This window comes from Gavia stellata, chromosome 2 (assembly GCF_030936135.1).
Source record: "Gavia stellata isolate bGavSte3 chromosome 2, bGavSte3.hap2, whole genome shotgun sequence".
Taxonomy (NCBI): Eukaryota; Metazoa; Chordata; class Aves; order Gaviiformes; family Gaviidae; genus Gavia; species Gavia stellata.
Genome location: NC_082595.1, coordinates 21823292 through 21839725, shown reverse-complemented (window position 1 = coordinate 21839725; position 16434 = coordinate 21823292).

Here is a 16434-nt window from a genome sequence, read left to right as displayed (position 1 = left end):
AGAGAAAAACCATAAATTGTGAAGCTATTAACATTTTGTGGTTTGGGAAATTTAAATAACTCAATTCAAGTTTAAAAAAAAAGTGCCACCAGAAATTAAACTCAGACTTCACAATAATTATCCTAACGAAAACCCGCGATTCCTAAATGAACATTTGTCTCATTGTAACAAAACGCCTTTTCCTTCCCTTCATTCATGTATATAGCTGCTAGGACACGGTGTTGTGCTGCAACTTGTTCCAAGACGTAACTACGTTCATCTTTCTTTCTGGCAGAAGCAAGGAAGAGCTGTACCTACACTCCAAAACAATATGCCCTGCAGGGAAGCTTTCGGGGCAACCCTTCCAGGTGGCACAGGATCAAAAGGGAAGTGTTTTCCAGCAGCACGCTCTGGATGAGCGTTCCTTCTCTCAGGTGTCTAAAATCCTGCCAAGGCTGCATCTTCCAAGTATGTGACAAGCACTTGTGCCACAGTGAGCTGAGGGCAGATCAGCCAAGGGGCTTTGGTAAGAAACACCACAGAAAATGTTTAGTAAAATTAAACAAGGATGAATTCCCATAAAGGAGGGGAGGAAAAAAAATACGGCTTAGATTAAATATTTAAATTAAGAAGGTTCCCCAGAGAATTACAAGGCAGATCATCGACAGACATGATACTTGAACTGAAACCTTGTACAAAAAAAATCCTACCTGTGCTGGCATTAAGTTACTTAGCCTCTGTGCACACAGATCTACAGCACACTGACAATACTGTCCTCTGCATTTCAAGGATAAGGTACTAATTTCCTTGAACTCATCAGCAGAGCCAGAATTCAAAGCATTTGGCTGATAATGTATTCACTATACAACACTGTTTCAAATATCTTCATGTCTTACCGAAAGCCAGAAAGATTCCTTTCTTATCTTCACAAGCTATCTCTTACCTTAATACAATACTTGTCTGCTTGAGTAAATAGCTTTAGCCTGTTCCCAGGGTTAAGCACATACAGTAGTTTTAATTGGGTATAAAACCATAAAACTGTACAGCAAAACAGAAACCTTTAGGGAAGTCCTTGGAATACATAGATGCTCCATCACTTGTCTAAATGGCTGAAATTGTGAAAGCAGAACAGATACATAAGGATTGGATACTAAAGATAACTTTTGCTCTTGAGAGAATAGATGCTTTCTTTTAGGGTTTATGAAAAGTCAGTTAATGAAGTGACTGGATCTCTTTAGCTTTCTTTATAGCCCCCAAACTGTATCCTGATTAGACCGTAACGTTTTCCCTAGCAAAGATCCAGTTAGCAGGGCTTTCTGCATCCTTATATTCATATACAGTCAATGTCTTAATGTAGTTATGAACCAGCTACTCCCCAAGGATTTGTCATCACTCTTTTCTTCAAATAGTTCCCTGAAATACACACAACTTTAGACGGCAAAAGAATGCTAGTCAGTTATTTCACTGAACTCAAGTCATATGTATTGATTTTTATTTTTCTAAATAGGCACCTTCCTGCCTTTTGGGGAAATCCAGCTGGAAAACAAGCAAGTTTGATCATATGCTAATAGAAGCAGCAGTTCTTCACGCTCAATAGCAAAGAAGATTCTGTATGTATGGAGGAATAAACATAGGGAAAATCTGGGTAGTTGAGAAGTGAGAAGGAGAACACAGCAGAGAAGAAGAAATGTTAGAGTAACAGGCCAGAGAAAATAGAAAGAAATGTTTCATTGCATGGAGGAGAATGAAAATGAGGAAAAAGAATGTGAGCAGCTGTTAATGCTCATTTGCCCCATCCCCAGATACAATAGCTCCCCAGGGACCACGGGTTGTAATTGATGAAGGCACACACACATGCCCCTGCAGAGGGCAATTCATCCCATCTGCCCTTTTATCTCCACTGACCAGAGAGCATAGCCAGCCTGCTTATACCGTTTAAGTTATCGATGTGCCACGTCCCTCCCTTGCTACTCACCATATGCTACAGTCAGATATTTAGGTCTGCCCTGCTTCGAAACAGACATGTTAAGTTACAGAACGTCTTCAGTGGTGCAGTTAGATTAGAAAAAAACAATACCTTTACACTGGTGGGACATATTTCCTTAGGGATTGAGGAAATAAACCACATTGATTTAACCAGGCTGCATTGCAGAGTCTAACCCAATTTAACTACCTGATGTCACAGAATCACAGACTGGTTGAGATGAGAAGGAACCTCTGGAAGTCATCTGGTCCAGCCCCCTGATCAAGCAGGGCCTCCTGGAGCTGGTCTAACCATTCTACCTTCACAGTAACAACTACCCACCACACTATAGGCTTTTTCCTTCAGGTTTTGTTGTTTGTTTTTTTTTTTTTTCAGTAAACACATAAAAAATAATACTTTCACCACCGATTCACTTTCATCTTGAAGTTAAACCTCTATGGGCATCACCCTGGGAAACCCACTGCTGTCCCTGGGAAGTGCTTTTCCTCAGCACTGTCCCCCACTCCCACTGGACAAGAAAAGCTTTCCCTTCACCTTCCTTTAGGAAGCATCCCCTCAGGAAGGCAGGAACAGGGAAAGGCCATATAAGACAGCTATTACTGCCTGTCTCCTGTTGTTTTGAGCCGGATTTTATGTGATGCTATGTGCATTTGCTCCCTGCTTCAGCACATAATGAAGAGGATCTATCTGCCCAGAACGATCTGTCACAGGCTCTCCTGCTGCTGAACCCAGCCAGTAAGTCATTCACGTCCTCCCCAGATGTTTCTGTTTTCTGAACTAAGAGGAACCGCATGTACTGCCGGCTCTCCCTGAAGGCCTGGGCCAGAACAGAGAGGGGCGAATTCTCCGCTTGACTTCAGCAACCAGGCGCCTGCAGGAGCAGGGTTGGTCCAGGTTGCTTCACAAGCGAAGGCTCAAACAAAGGACCACTCCTGAACCACCGGGACCAGTGCACGCAGGTATGACCCACTGGTGAAAATCCCCCACGCTTTTCAAAGGTTTTAATCCTTTTAAAGTTCTAAATAGCAGCACAGTGTCTTTGATACTTGAAGTAACAAGCACTACACGCAGCAACCTTGCCTACAGCAGCAAGTGAAGTAGCCATGCAATTTAAGACATGGGTAATAACCAGTGCCCTGCATGCTCACCGAGTTTTAGCACAGAAGTTGGTGTTTATTGTAATAGGGTGATAAATTGAAGAATCTAAGCTTTCCCCTCAGTATTTTAAAAAGAAATTCCTTGCAAAATACTGTCATCTATTCTCCTATGTTTCCAAATATCAAGACAACTACGGTAAATGCATGGCATGTCTTCAGTCAAACTTTGTAGTCAGGATTTAAGAGAGGAAAAGCTATAGAGCAACGTTTGCAAACACCTAAGTCCCTAATCTGGACATTACATTTTACTGCATATTTTTTAATTTACTGCATACTGAAAATTAAATTTTAAAGATAGGAAACAAATTACAATTTATGTCAATCCAAATCTGGAGAAGGGAATTCACACCACTGAACAGCACTTCAAAAATGACTAGAAATGAGATCCCTACCTTTTTATTTCCAGTGTTTGGTTTGTGGGTTTTTTTTCCCTTTGCTCTCTCATCCTTGCTCAGCTATTGGTCAAAATGATTTGCAGAAGGCTTGCTTTCCCAGTGTCCAGAAACATTTTGTTGACTTATCAAAATGAGGTATCAAAACAGTACTTCAGATTTTTTAGAGGCTTTTTTTCTACCCAATGCACAAAAACATTTGTTTACGGATGGTCACCAAAACAAGTTTTATTAAGTTGTGCCACAGAAATTGTCTCCAAATTTATTAGGAGGTACAACATGTTTTCAGCTTAAATGCCTGTGGTTTATTGCCTTTTTAGTTTTGACTGCTCAATAGCAGCACTATTAGAAAAGACAGACTTCAGTGAAATATGACTCTTGGGGAAACAGATTTCAGTAGTAGTGTAGGCTTACATAGTAAAGATTAAAAAAGACCCAGTGTTCTTCTATAATATTTCTGTTCATTTGTCTAGCTCTGGCCAGGCTAGATCTTTTATAATGCTTCTTTCAACCCTCAACCTGTGCTCAGTAACTAGCTTGCACTCCTGCAGAGGTCCTATGAATTTCTCTATTGAAACTTTAACTCCCGAGTCAGTTCGAGTCCATTCTTCACAAAGGCACTCAGACATGATTAAATAACAAATTAGAGAGAATCACCACATCCCTATGCTGGTCTAAAAAAATTAGACCACCCTCATTGTAATTCTGCACTTGCAGATGTCAAGCTTCGACATACAACCCCAGGATTCTTTTATACACACTGCCAGAAAGCTTCTCTGCCAGTAGCCTGCAACGCACAACGAAGCCACTTATTTTGTCCAAGAACAAAGTAAAACACGGGGTTAAAGTTCATCATTAACTAAAGCTCAATTCAAAGTCCAGTGGTCTTGATGAATATCAGTAAATTTCAGAGTGTCAGGTTACTTTCCTCCCCTAGACAAGCAAAAGAGCTTCCAGGAGACAGAAAGAGCTTGAACTCTGCCTCCATACCCCTGAGAATTATTATTATTTTTAATGAAATACACTGAGGGTCCACATTGCTGTCAGCTGTCTGCAACTTGGTTTATTTTTAGCATGTAATATAGTTAATAAAAAACAGGTACAACCCTCATCCTGCTTTAGAAGCACATCTTGGAAATTGGACAGGCCTGCTAAAATCATCATAGAACAATATTTTAAGATGAACCTAAAGAGCTATAAACCAAACTGTTCTTAAGGTGCCGTAAAAGCATTGTTTATCCATGTGCATGCATTGAAACATCTGATGTTGCACTTTCCCATTTATAGAGAAAGCCAACCCTGTTCAGGGAGACCACACACTATGTCACATTTAGCACCTGTTCTGAAAGTTTCAGCATGATTTTAATTATTTCCAAGCTCAGTAAATCCCCTTCTGCCTCCTTGCTGGAAGGGTTTACACCAATTAAAATGCTACTTCACTGACTGCTGCATGTCAGTGGCAAGAGAGGCCTCACACTCCATCTTCAGCTCCAAATCTGGTCCACTTTGAGACACTGATATATCATACCCTTGTTAATCAAGGACCAAGGCACAGCTGAAATACTTGCCTTGTGTCAGAGTACCCATGGCATTGGGGCCTACAGGCTCTTTATTTCAGAGCAGAAATAGGCAGCCAGATGAAAAGCAATAACCCCGTAGCCATGCTTAGGCTTTCAGGTGTAAGAAGCCCAGCATTAGAGGTTTCCACACAGTCACCCCTGCAGAGGGAAAAATTGAGTCACAAACAGCAGAAGTAATTCTGCTGTTAAAAGCAAAGGTGGGGTTGGAGTCCACCAATCTGCCCCTCACATCTTGCTCAGCCAGGCACGGGGGGCAGCAAAAGGCAGCTGCAGGAACATATGAGACATAGAGACTCTTGGTCTCCTTCAAAAGAGACCTCAGCATCTCCTAGCGAAGGGCATTTTCGCCTGCAGCCAGACATCTCCCCGCTGTTCAATTTGGCCAGCAAGGTGAAAGCTGAGAGCTTAATCTGTGGTCAATTAAAGCACCAATACATGTTTTGGTTATTAAAAAGAGCATTCCAAGGAGAGGCAGAGTTTGTCCATATAAGCTGACTAGGAGAAAAACCTTAAAGAACATTCTTGCATGTCATAATTCACAGCTAGGATGCCCACCTTTTCTGACAGCGCTTCTTCTGGTGGCACGAGCTTTTTTCTTGTTCATCAACAAAAAACAATAGTAATAATAAGATCACCACTCTTCATTTTTATACTTTTTTTTTTCCTCAGCAGAAAAAAAAAGACCAGATTTGTGTTTTATTTTATACTTCACTCCCGTTTGGAAAATGACACACAGATCTTATTAAGCAGCCTGTGGCTGCGGTGGAACTGAACAGCGCTCTACCAGAACAAGCCACATAGAGATGTTGATTCTACAGAAGCAGGTCCCCTGAAGTTCCCTTAGTTCAGAATGTTTGCAAATAAGCCTAAGTTTCCTGGGAGTAGAGGAAGGATATTTGTTAGCAAGGGAGGTCAACTGGTCCTTATATTAACTGAAGATGGATTACATTAGCAGGACAAAGCTTCAGGATTATGCTCCAGCACAACCAATATCAGATGCTTCCAATATATTTCTGCTCCAACTCCGGGTGAAGTTCTCAAGACCATATTCCCTGGAAGTTATTTAGGCACATAACTCCCATGTACTCAAAAATCTGGATGTAAGTAGCTTTGCACTTCTCCATCTCTTTTCAAGAAAAAAAGAAAACAACAAACAAAACCTAACAACCTGCCCATAATCTTTCTGTGAAAGTTTTCATGTAAAGAGATACAAGTACTTCAGCTGAGTTTCATACTTTTGCAAGAGGAAAAGGAAAGAATTTGGACATAGCCCTGGCAATAATCATTCAAAAATGAGGACTTAGCCCAGAAAAACATTCTATTGCCAAACACGTTCCACACAGATGCACGTTTGCGTTGTTCCTCCCTTGCACTTCAGGAAACAGTACATAATATTGTGGTCAATACCCAAACACAAGGTGATTTTAGTAGACAACCTTGTTTGGGGCCAACCCACGGTCACGAACAACCAAACACAAACCTTTAAATTAAAAACTACTGGTAATGTCCAATGAAATGCAAACACGTCAGGGTGGCATTCGTGCACCTAAGCCAAGGGCAACCGTGGCACTTAGGGGCAGACAAGTCTCTTCATTTCCTAATGGTGGATATATCAGTTTCTCCGGTAAATGGGCTCATTGCCAGGGTTAGAGCACAGACTGAGAAAACGTCACAGGATGCAGACATACATGCTACCTTAGGGGTTTTAACAGGGAAGGCTGCAGACCCCAGGAAAACACACCTCGCTGCTATGCTGTGAGACATCTTAATTCTCCCTGTTCATTGCAGGGGCTGGGATCCAAAGCAGGCTCACAAATTTCACTCCCCAACCTAGAAACAGAAGAACTAAAAGTAACACCACCACCATCAACGTGGTCAAGCCCCTTGCCAAAGCTCTTGCTAGGGATTCCTGTTACTATGAAACCTATGTGCATATTTCAAGCCACAGCCCTCACAGCAAGCCCACCCCTTCCCTAGGGAAAGGGCCGGGTGTTAAGGAGGAGATCCTAGGAAAAGTGATTTGCTAATCCAGCTTTCAGCTCCAGAAAAGTGTTCATGTCCTGGGGCAATCTTTTCCTCAAAATTGGGTCTGAATGCCAGAAATGAAGGAAATGAAAAATGAGTAAATAGCAAATTAAAATCCCATAGCACTTAATTGCGGAATCAACAAAACATGGTGTCCCTGGAATGAACGCTGTGCCCCATGCTGCCCGGCACCGCTGAGACTCCTCAGTGACCCTCTGTCCCAGTGGAACAGCAGTTGGGGACCGCCGAGAGTCAAAGCAGAAATCACAGCACACATCAGGGTTTGCCGTTTCTTTCTTTTTTAACGCTTGCACTGCTGTCTCCAACATGACTAACGAGAACTTCAACAACCGAAACAGCAGATAGGGCTTTCACAAAGCGGCACATTGTCAGAAAGGGAACCGCACGGCTGGCAACTCAGTGGCAGCCCAGCATCACTGTTTCTCCCCAACATGTGTCCTCACAGTGGTATCTGCTTATTAACATAGACCTACAGGCTGCTGTGTGGTCTCTGTTTATGGGAAGAAAAGTGATGATGCATTTATATACACATATTTTTAAATTTGATTAATGGACATACCTCTTTGCATATTAATACCAGGGAAACACTAAAGCTACTTTCACAAGGAAAAAAAATTGATTAATTGATAAGAAAAATATAGTTCAAAGTTAACATACAAAAATCATATTAAAAACAGTTTTAATAAGTTCTTTACTGAATTGTCACACTGATAACATTGCAGTGGAAATGGACTGTTTTCCTTCCTATACCACAAAACCTGTTGAGTCCCCCATCCCCTAAGTTTACCCCCCCATCCCCTAAGTTTACAGTCAGTTTAGAAGCTGTGGCTTTCGTAACACACAGACAGCGTTCTCTGAACACTTTCACTGGCTAGCTTTATCCCAGGGCATTAACCTGTTGTCACTTCGCATCCTTTCAGGCAGTGACAGAAACCCAGCAGATAATTACAGTTAATTTTATGGCACCCTCCTCACTTTCACACCTGAGAACACTCTACTTGAAATCGGCAGGAAAACCCCTACTGAAATCCAGGGCACCTGGATGCCTCTCCGGATCAGAGTTGGAGACCAGGTTGAGGGCTTATGTTATTTGGTTTTAAACCTAGAAGATCATGAAGGATGAGGAATGCAGAAAAATTTGCAAGTGGCAAATGTCAACTATAAGAGAAATGTCTTAAAGGGCTTATGCAATATTTCTCAAAATAAAAGAGACTGGCTTAACACCGTGTCTAAGAAGATTGCTTCAAAGGCTTACAGCACACGAACATCAGTATAAAGTACTTTAGACAAAGCAATCCTCAGAAGGGTATCCTTTCACACCAGAAGTTTTCTAAACAATTCTGCAAAGTTGAACAGATAATTCCCTCTGTGCTGAAAGACCATGCATCTCTCTAAGGCTTCTGTGATGCCTGCAATACGAAGAATTACGCAACCTGTCTCTGAACATGACCTATATCCTTATGAAATCTGTCAATAACAACTAGAAATCTATTACATCACTGGAAAAAAGAAAATGTGGACTTGGGCAATTGGGCTGCTTCGTACCTAAGTTTCCACATCAGCTGTATTTTATCATCATTACATTAAGTGAAATACTACCTGACTGGAAAGTTTCACAGGTCTCCAGTGCAAGAAGTATTTTTTTGTAGCCTTTAGGAGACTCTGAAAAAAAGAGATGCTCCACTTAGTTGCAAAAGCTTATGCTAGAGAAGAGAAGGGACCCTGTCTGTTAAAACAGGTAAGTAATTAGAAGTAGTTTGGTAAGACGATGATCGAGTAACTCAGTAAATCGAGCATTACCTCCCCTCAGTTGTACATACTGTATGCATTAAGCATTAACTATATTGGAGGCTGTATCTAGTAATGAAGATACCAATGCAGAAAGCAAATGTTGAACTGAGGATCCAAACTTGTCCATTTCTGACTGCCATATGTCAGAAGAATCAGAATAAAAACCAAAGCCTGTTCTAGAGAGGAGGAGTCACACAAGATCAACGCTGAAAAACAATGTTTGCGAAAACCCTTGGAAGCTGAAGTCCTAGAGATATACACAGCTCTGCTGAAGAATTAATTTTTACGGACGCCTTCCCTTCTGGCCATGGGGCCCCAGCTGTCTCAGGTCAAACTTACTGACAGGCCGGCGGTTCCTGCCGAATGCCCCGCCTGTCCACTTGGCAGAAAAAGCACCTCACAGCCCCTACAATACTGCCTCTAAAGCTCACTGGTTTAAGGTTACATTTTGACTTCTCCTTACTTGGAGTACGACCGAAAATACCACTTGTTTTGGCAAGAAAACTGGAAGAGATTCAGCGTAATACGGGTGAGCGAACCAGCTATTAGCGTCTCAGCAGGAGCCATTCAGGGACGCGCTTCCATCTCCTCATACTTAATATCCAAAATTGCTTCGATCTTGCCTGAAATTTCTCCCCCTTCCCACTCCCACAGGAGATACTTTACTTTTCAGCGAACAAGTACTGAGTGCAGGAAACCAAAGAAAGTCAGACATACCATAGATGGGTATTAAGCAAGCCTCCTTGAGCATTTCTCTGCAAACCATAATCCTTACTTACAAGAAAAGCACCCTCAAAAGACAAAACCCCACCGCCAGACACATAAGGCTCTCCCCCTTCATCCACAGACTCCCTAGAAGCAGATATGATGGTTCAACCATTTCTCTTAGAGACAGGGTTGGTGGACTATGAGTTGATTCCTACTGACTCAGTAAACCCTTTAGAGCTCACAGGTCAAGAAGCCAAGGCAAGGAAAGCTAATACATTTATTTACAGCATCTTTTACCTTTTGCTCTGCCCCCTGCCTGCCCCAAGTTGAACACCTAAGGGCTTCCAAAGGAACTGACAGTTCTATATCAAGACAAGCCTGCAGTCTCGAGCAAGGTTTTCATCTAGCATTTCCTCTCCAGCATACAAGTTTTCTAGCAATACCTTGGATTCAACACGTATTTTTCCTGCCTTTCCTCTCAGAGGGAGGCCCACTTAAGTGCTGAACTGTGGCAATTCCCTTTCATGAAGCAGTTTCAACTCTGCTCTTAGGAGTTAGGATATAAAAGGATGTGCAGGCAGAGGCTTTCTCAAGTTTTCACTTCACACATGGATAGAAATTTCAAAAGGTTCACAAAGTAATCAAGCTGCTTATTGTAGCTACAAAATGCAGCAAGTCATATCTATTTCAGTTCCTCTATTAAACTTATGAAGATACATATCCACACAAATATTTATTTTTCTATATATACACACACACACAAATACAGAAACTGTGGTCCCCATACAATTTCTGCAAGTGCAATTAAAATTCAACATTCAAAATAAGACAGGATCCATAGCATTCCTACCAGAGTGAATCCAGTGCAACACAGAAATCAGGATGTTGCAGTGCAGGTGAACCTGCTCCATCTGCCTTTACCTGATACCATTGTAGATAACACCAAACATGTACTGCTGCTCTGCTGCTCACTGTTCGGTCTAAGAAAAGCTCCTTCATTCAAGTTCCTTCTCTAGTCTAAATTTAAAGATGAAACAACCCCCAACAATTTAAGAAAAACACAACACCCTTCAGCTTTCATTTAAAGCTGCCAACTGATGAAGCAGATCTCAGCTGCTGGGAATGAGCGTTAACTCCCTGTGCCGAGCACTGCTGATGGAGCCGTGCTCATTCGCAGCAGCTGCTGACTGCCTCACACCCGCCACAGGACTTCCATGAGGGTCCACCGGTGAGGATTTTAACTAGGTGCTGTAAGCAGTTATGGAGAAAACTGAATAAAATATTGGCAGTTAAAACATATCCCGCAAAACTAAGCTACAGCAATGTTTTCACACCAGTGTTCTAGCTTGATTTTATTTAGCACTTGTTTGCTTAACAGTAACAAGCTCTTCCCACAGGAAAATGGCAGTTCATAGGCAACGCATATGCAATGTCTTTTCTACCTTGTATTTTTCCATATAAATTTAAGTTAGTGAACATGAACAAAAACATTTTTTTAAGTAAGGGAAGAAGGAAAAAAAACATTTCCATTTTACTGTCACCTGCCACATGCACCAGTGCCCCAGAGGAGGACACGGTGGTGACAGAGGAAGGCTCTGGAACATCCCCCCCAGCTCTCGTTGCAGCGTCCAAGGGGAGTCAAAGCCTTGCACGGAGAAGGGTCTTGCATGCAGGTAGTTACAGGCTCAAGACTTAACATGCCTCCTCATCAGGAGTTACCAAATCCTGTCTACCTTTGGTTAGCTTTCCAAGGGACAGCTTCCAGATTTTAACTGAACACTGGCAGGTGTCACAAGCAGACACACATGCCATTACAGTACCCGTCACGTGTGTCACACACTCTCTTTCCAATACAGACACAGCAGTGTGAAAGTGGACACCCCACAGAGCACGTACTCAAGTACTCACCCCTCCGCCTCCAGGCCAGCAGCAGCCGGAGGCTCAGCCCGTCTTCCAGCAAAGTCCTGCAGTAACGCAGCTCCCGACTGACCAGCACGTGTCCCCCGAAGACACCTTTACACGAGTTCTCTGGGAAGCTTTGCTCTAATCACATGCACCAGATTGCTGATTCTCCACTGCCAGGGCCCACCTGAACCCCAGCTCCAGGCACCCCGGGCCGCTCTCCCCACTGCTCAGCCAGGTGTGCCCACCTCTCCCCCAGCCTCTCTGGGCTGCTGGCCCACAGCTGTGGGGAGACCGGCTCCAGCCCCCCGCACCGCTCCCCACCCGGCTGCTGCTCACCAGCTGGGCAGTCGCTCACAGCCGTGCTTGTAAATACGCTTCTGCGGCTGGAATCTATAGATGCAACTGCATGGGCTTTCCACACGTTCCAAACCAGCCTGGAAACGCAGCATAAATGCTTCCCAAGGCTTCATTTTCCCTGACAGCTCTTCAGGTGCTGATGGAAAGAGTAAAAGAGGCCTAAAAAGTGAAGTCTATTTTACTGCTTACTGCTGCGTGTGCTCTCCAACCAGTTAACGCTTGGCTGAACCTTGGCTTGGCTCTGCCAGTGACTGAAAAAACACAGGTCAGCCTTCCCACTTTGCAATGCCGGCCTGGCAACGGGGGAGTTGCTGCCAGCCTTGGTGGCAGGCAGGTGGTCCGTTCAAACACAGCGATGGCCCCCATCGTGGAGAGCTGTGCCTCACTTCCTGACATGTTTTTCTTCAAACTGTCCGCACGGGTGAAAGCAGCACTATCAGCCCCATTTTTTCAGATGGAGAAGTAAGTCAGGAGTGGAAATAAATGTTATAATGTAAAAGCTGGAGAAAAACTGTGGTGTGCAGTAGGCTAGACTGATCATAAAACTCCCTTTCTAGAGAATAAACTAATGCCCTTAACAGAAATCATGTCTGGTGGACAACTAATTGAAAGTATTGCTCAAATGACCATACAAGTCTAGGTCCAGTTGTTTGGGGTTCTTTTTCCCCCCTAATCTATTGTTCTGAATTTCTCCCATGACAGCTGAAAAGACCTGCCTTCTCATGTCCTGAATCAACATGTTTGGTCACGTAGGAATGGCTGTAAAAGGGGCTGAAAGCAGCACGCCGCTGGGACAAGCCGAACCAAGTATCAGGATGTACAAAAGCAAATGTCACACAAGGTCAAGCAGGTACTTTAAAAAATCTCATCCTGGCACAAAGCCTGGGTCTCAGTGATGTCCAGAGGTTGTTTTCTCATGTTCTCAATGGCACCAAAATGTCACAGGTAGGTTTTATAGAGACAAATCAAGTGAAACTACTCTTTAGTAAGACAAACACTGCTAAAACAGAGAAGACGTCACACACTCAATTATGGTCTTTTGTGCCAGCGTGCACTGGTAATTCTTGCTCAGGGATTCGTGATGAATGCACCAGGAACAGTTTTGCTTGAAACTGCCAATACCCATACGCTGGTGGTATCAAAACCAACACACAGTCTAGCACTGGTTTTGTATCAACCCCTTGCTGCACTGAAGTGTTGCTGTAGAAACATTCTGCTCTTTTATTTTGAAAAACGTAAATTTTATTAGTGCTTTAAGACTTCCTATATGGTTTTATAGTGCACTATATAAGCTGGCCATTCTGAAAACCAGCAATCCTTAACCCAGAGCCACATTCAGGAGCTTTACAAATGACTTTTCATTTCTTCATAAATTATCCTCTTCCAAGATTAGGAAAACACACGTAACTCACTGAATCCATTTTGCTGATTTGCTACATTTTTGTGAACAACAAACAAGAACATTTCTCTCACCTGGGGGCTGAAATTTCATCAGCCATGTGGAGTACCTTTATCCATGAATTAGAAACCTAAACTTAGTTTGGTAGGTTAAAAAGCACATCCACATTCACGCCTGCATCCTTAAGACATGTTTAGGTTACAATATTCCCAGTCAATATTGTGTGGCAGGTTTTTTTCGCTCATGCAGGTAGGCAATTCAAACCAGCTCATAATTAATCTTAATAAACAAGACGTATGAAGAGTGTATAGATGGTGTTTGCATGTGTGTAACTTGGGTATGTAGCTAAGTAGCTTACTCCACAGTCACATCATGGATCAGTAGCACTACCAAGCACAGAGCTCAGATTGTTCATATTCAAGTTCACAATAGACATCGCTCCCACAGATACTTCGAGAATGACTGGTTGTTTATTTTAATGAAATCGAGTAAAATATTTCCTCAAAAAAAATTATTAATATTTCACGTTCTTAGTTCTAGTGCTTCATTTACCAGCATCACACATGCATGGGTTACACAAACATAGATGGGGCCAGAAAAGCTTATTTCTTTTTGTACTGTCAAGACAGTTTGATTTGTTTCTTTTCCAAGGGACTTGGGAGAGTCTGTGAGAAGGAAAAGTGCTGGAAAATAAGAATATACCCTTATGTACAGAAGGGAAAAAAAAAAGCAAACAATAATGTTGGCCCTTTAGTCAGAGTTACTCCTTCTTGAGTTTGCACTGGATGAATGCTGCAATACAATTTTAATTGTCACATTACTGCAGGATTTTCTGATTTGGAGTAGGTGTAATGCATCCATCATGACTATTGTGCCCACTGAAAGAAAACACCACAGGACCACCCTCCAGGGTGTCCAGGAAAATTCCAGAAAACCCATGGACCTTGCTGGAATCCACAGTACCTCCCCATAGTTCTACATACTTCAGGTGGAAGGTGTTCAGGTAGTGATGGCTGAAGATAAGTAGATGCAGATAAGCTGGTATGTTTGGGTTGAACATGGCTGAATCTCTGGTAGCCACTTCTTCATTGTTTGTTTTGTTTTGTTTTTTAGTTCAGGTTTTTACTATTATAATAATGGGGTTACAGGCATGGATTTAGGGTTGGTTTTTTTTATTTAACTGGACACAGGAATTCTCACTTTTCTTTCTAAATCGTCAGCTACTCACCACTGTTGGACAGCTTCCTAATTCATTCCAGAAGTCAGTGTATTGATATTACTACATAAAAATGAGTAAATCACCCTAAGACTCTGCAAAACGAGAGACAGTAATTTAAACAAAGTAGTATGTGAGTGTATCACTGTAACCACTTCCACAATGTGCCAGCGGCCAGTTGCTATGAAAAATATGTAACTTAGTTTGTGATTACCTGCTGTTGCAGGGGGACAATCCCAAAGGGATCAGGATCCAATGACAGAGACCTTAGCTTCACCACAAGAAGTAAAAATTATCTCAATTATCCAGGAAGGCAGAACTAGTAATTTTAACTGTAATGCATCACAAGAATCCTAGTACCAGATCAAGACCCCCTGAACTCACCTTTTGCAAACACGTAAAGCGACAAATTCCCCTGGAGAATTTACAGTATATGTCCTGGAGCAGTGACCAAACAAGAGATGCCACAGTGGAAGAGCTGAAGGAGGTAGTGGGCAACACAGCCAAGGCACCATGGCATCAGGCAGCCTGCAGCCCCATCTGCTCCACACAGTTTAAAGGCCCGCAGGGGTTAATGTGGTTAACTTCTAGCTCCTCCACAGAGACAAAACTACGGAAGTGAATGTCTGCTTGTGGATATTTTAAACAAAAAAGAAAACATATGGCCCTCTGGAACTATGCTTGCTGTTTCTCCAGCTGATATGACATGGAGAACAGATAGCCTAGGTCTAGAACTAAATGCAAAAGCTTTATTCCAAGGAGCAATTAGAGAACAATTTAGGGAACACGCTTCAGTTTTAAAAGTTCTCAGATTAGCAAAGCAGAAACACAAAAACGTTGAAAATGCTCACGTACACTAACTAGCAAAAAATTCAAAAAGCATAAAATATCTTAGCTGTATAAAACAGCAGTTTCTTACCCATGCAAGGAATATTTCTGCAAACTATGAAAGACAACTTAGAATGAATAATTAAAACTAGCCTTTTCTCTCCCAGATGTTAGTTTGTGATTCTACACATACACTAGTAATAAGCAAAAATTAAAATGGAAGAATGGCCTTAATTCAGAAGGCTGAAAAGAAAGGTCAGTAATTTAATTTATGAAATCAGAAATTTCATTAGAAAATATAATCACATGTATTAAAAGCACAGGTGTGATAAATAAATAGTTGAGGGCAGCTATGATGTGCATCTTGAATTCAAGTCTTGAAACATGTGGGTACGTGTTTCACAGTACAAATTCATTAGGTAGCCTGGGCCCAAAGGCAGAGCCAGTGTCTGCAGACACAATCCCGCTGACTGCAGAAACCTAGCAGAGCACCCGTGGCTCGTAGTGGGCTGGAGTTGTGCAGTCCCCAGGGACAGCAAGGCCAGGAGGGATCTTAAGAAGTCATCTAGTCCAACCTCTGCCAGAGGATGAACTGTGCCTTAAACACCAACAATGTTTAAAGACTTCTTTGTTCAACTTTTACTTTAAAACTTGTGTAAATGACTTTATAATGTTCTCAGGAAACGTATTGCAGGGCTTTGCAAAGTTACCATCAGGATTATTTTCTCCTAATGCCTAATCTAAAGGTAGGCAATCACTTCTTGTCCTATGAACAGGAGATTTGGAGAACAAGGTTTTGGTTTGTTTTTTTTTTTTTTACTGTCTTCTCTGCTATGGCTTTTTACAAATGTGAATACTCCTTTAGTCATTGCTCTTGCAGACTAAACAAACGAAATTCTTTCAATTTTTACGCACAAAATGATGTTGTCTAGCACTCTCATCTTGTCTCTCTCCACTGGACTCCTTCCAATTAGCCCCCAACCTCCTTGAAGTGTGGTGCCTGAAACTGGATACAGTATTCCAGCTCAGACCTCATTAGACCTTATTAGGCCTAATTAGAGTAAAAGGTTACTTCATGTGAATTTAATGGGG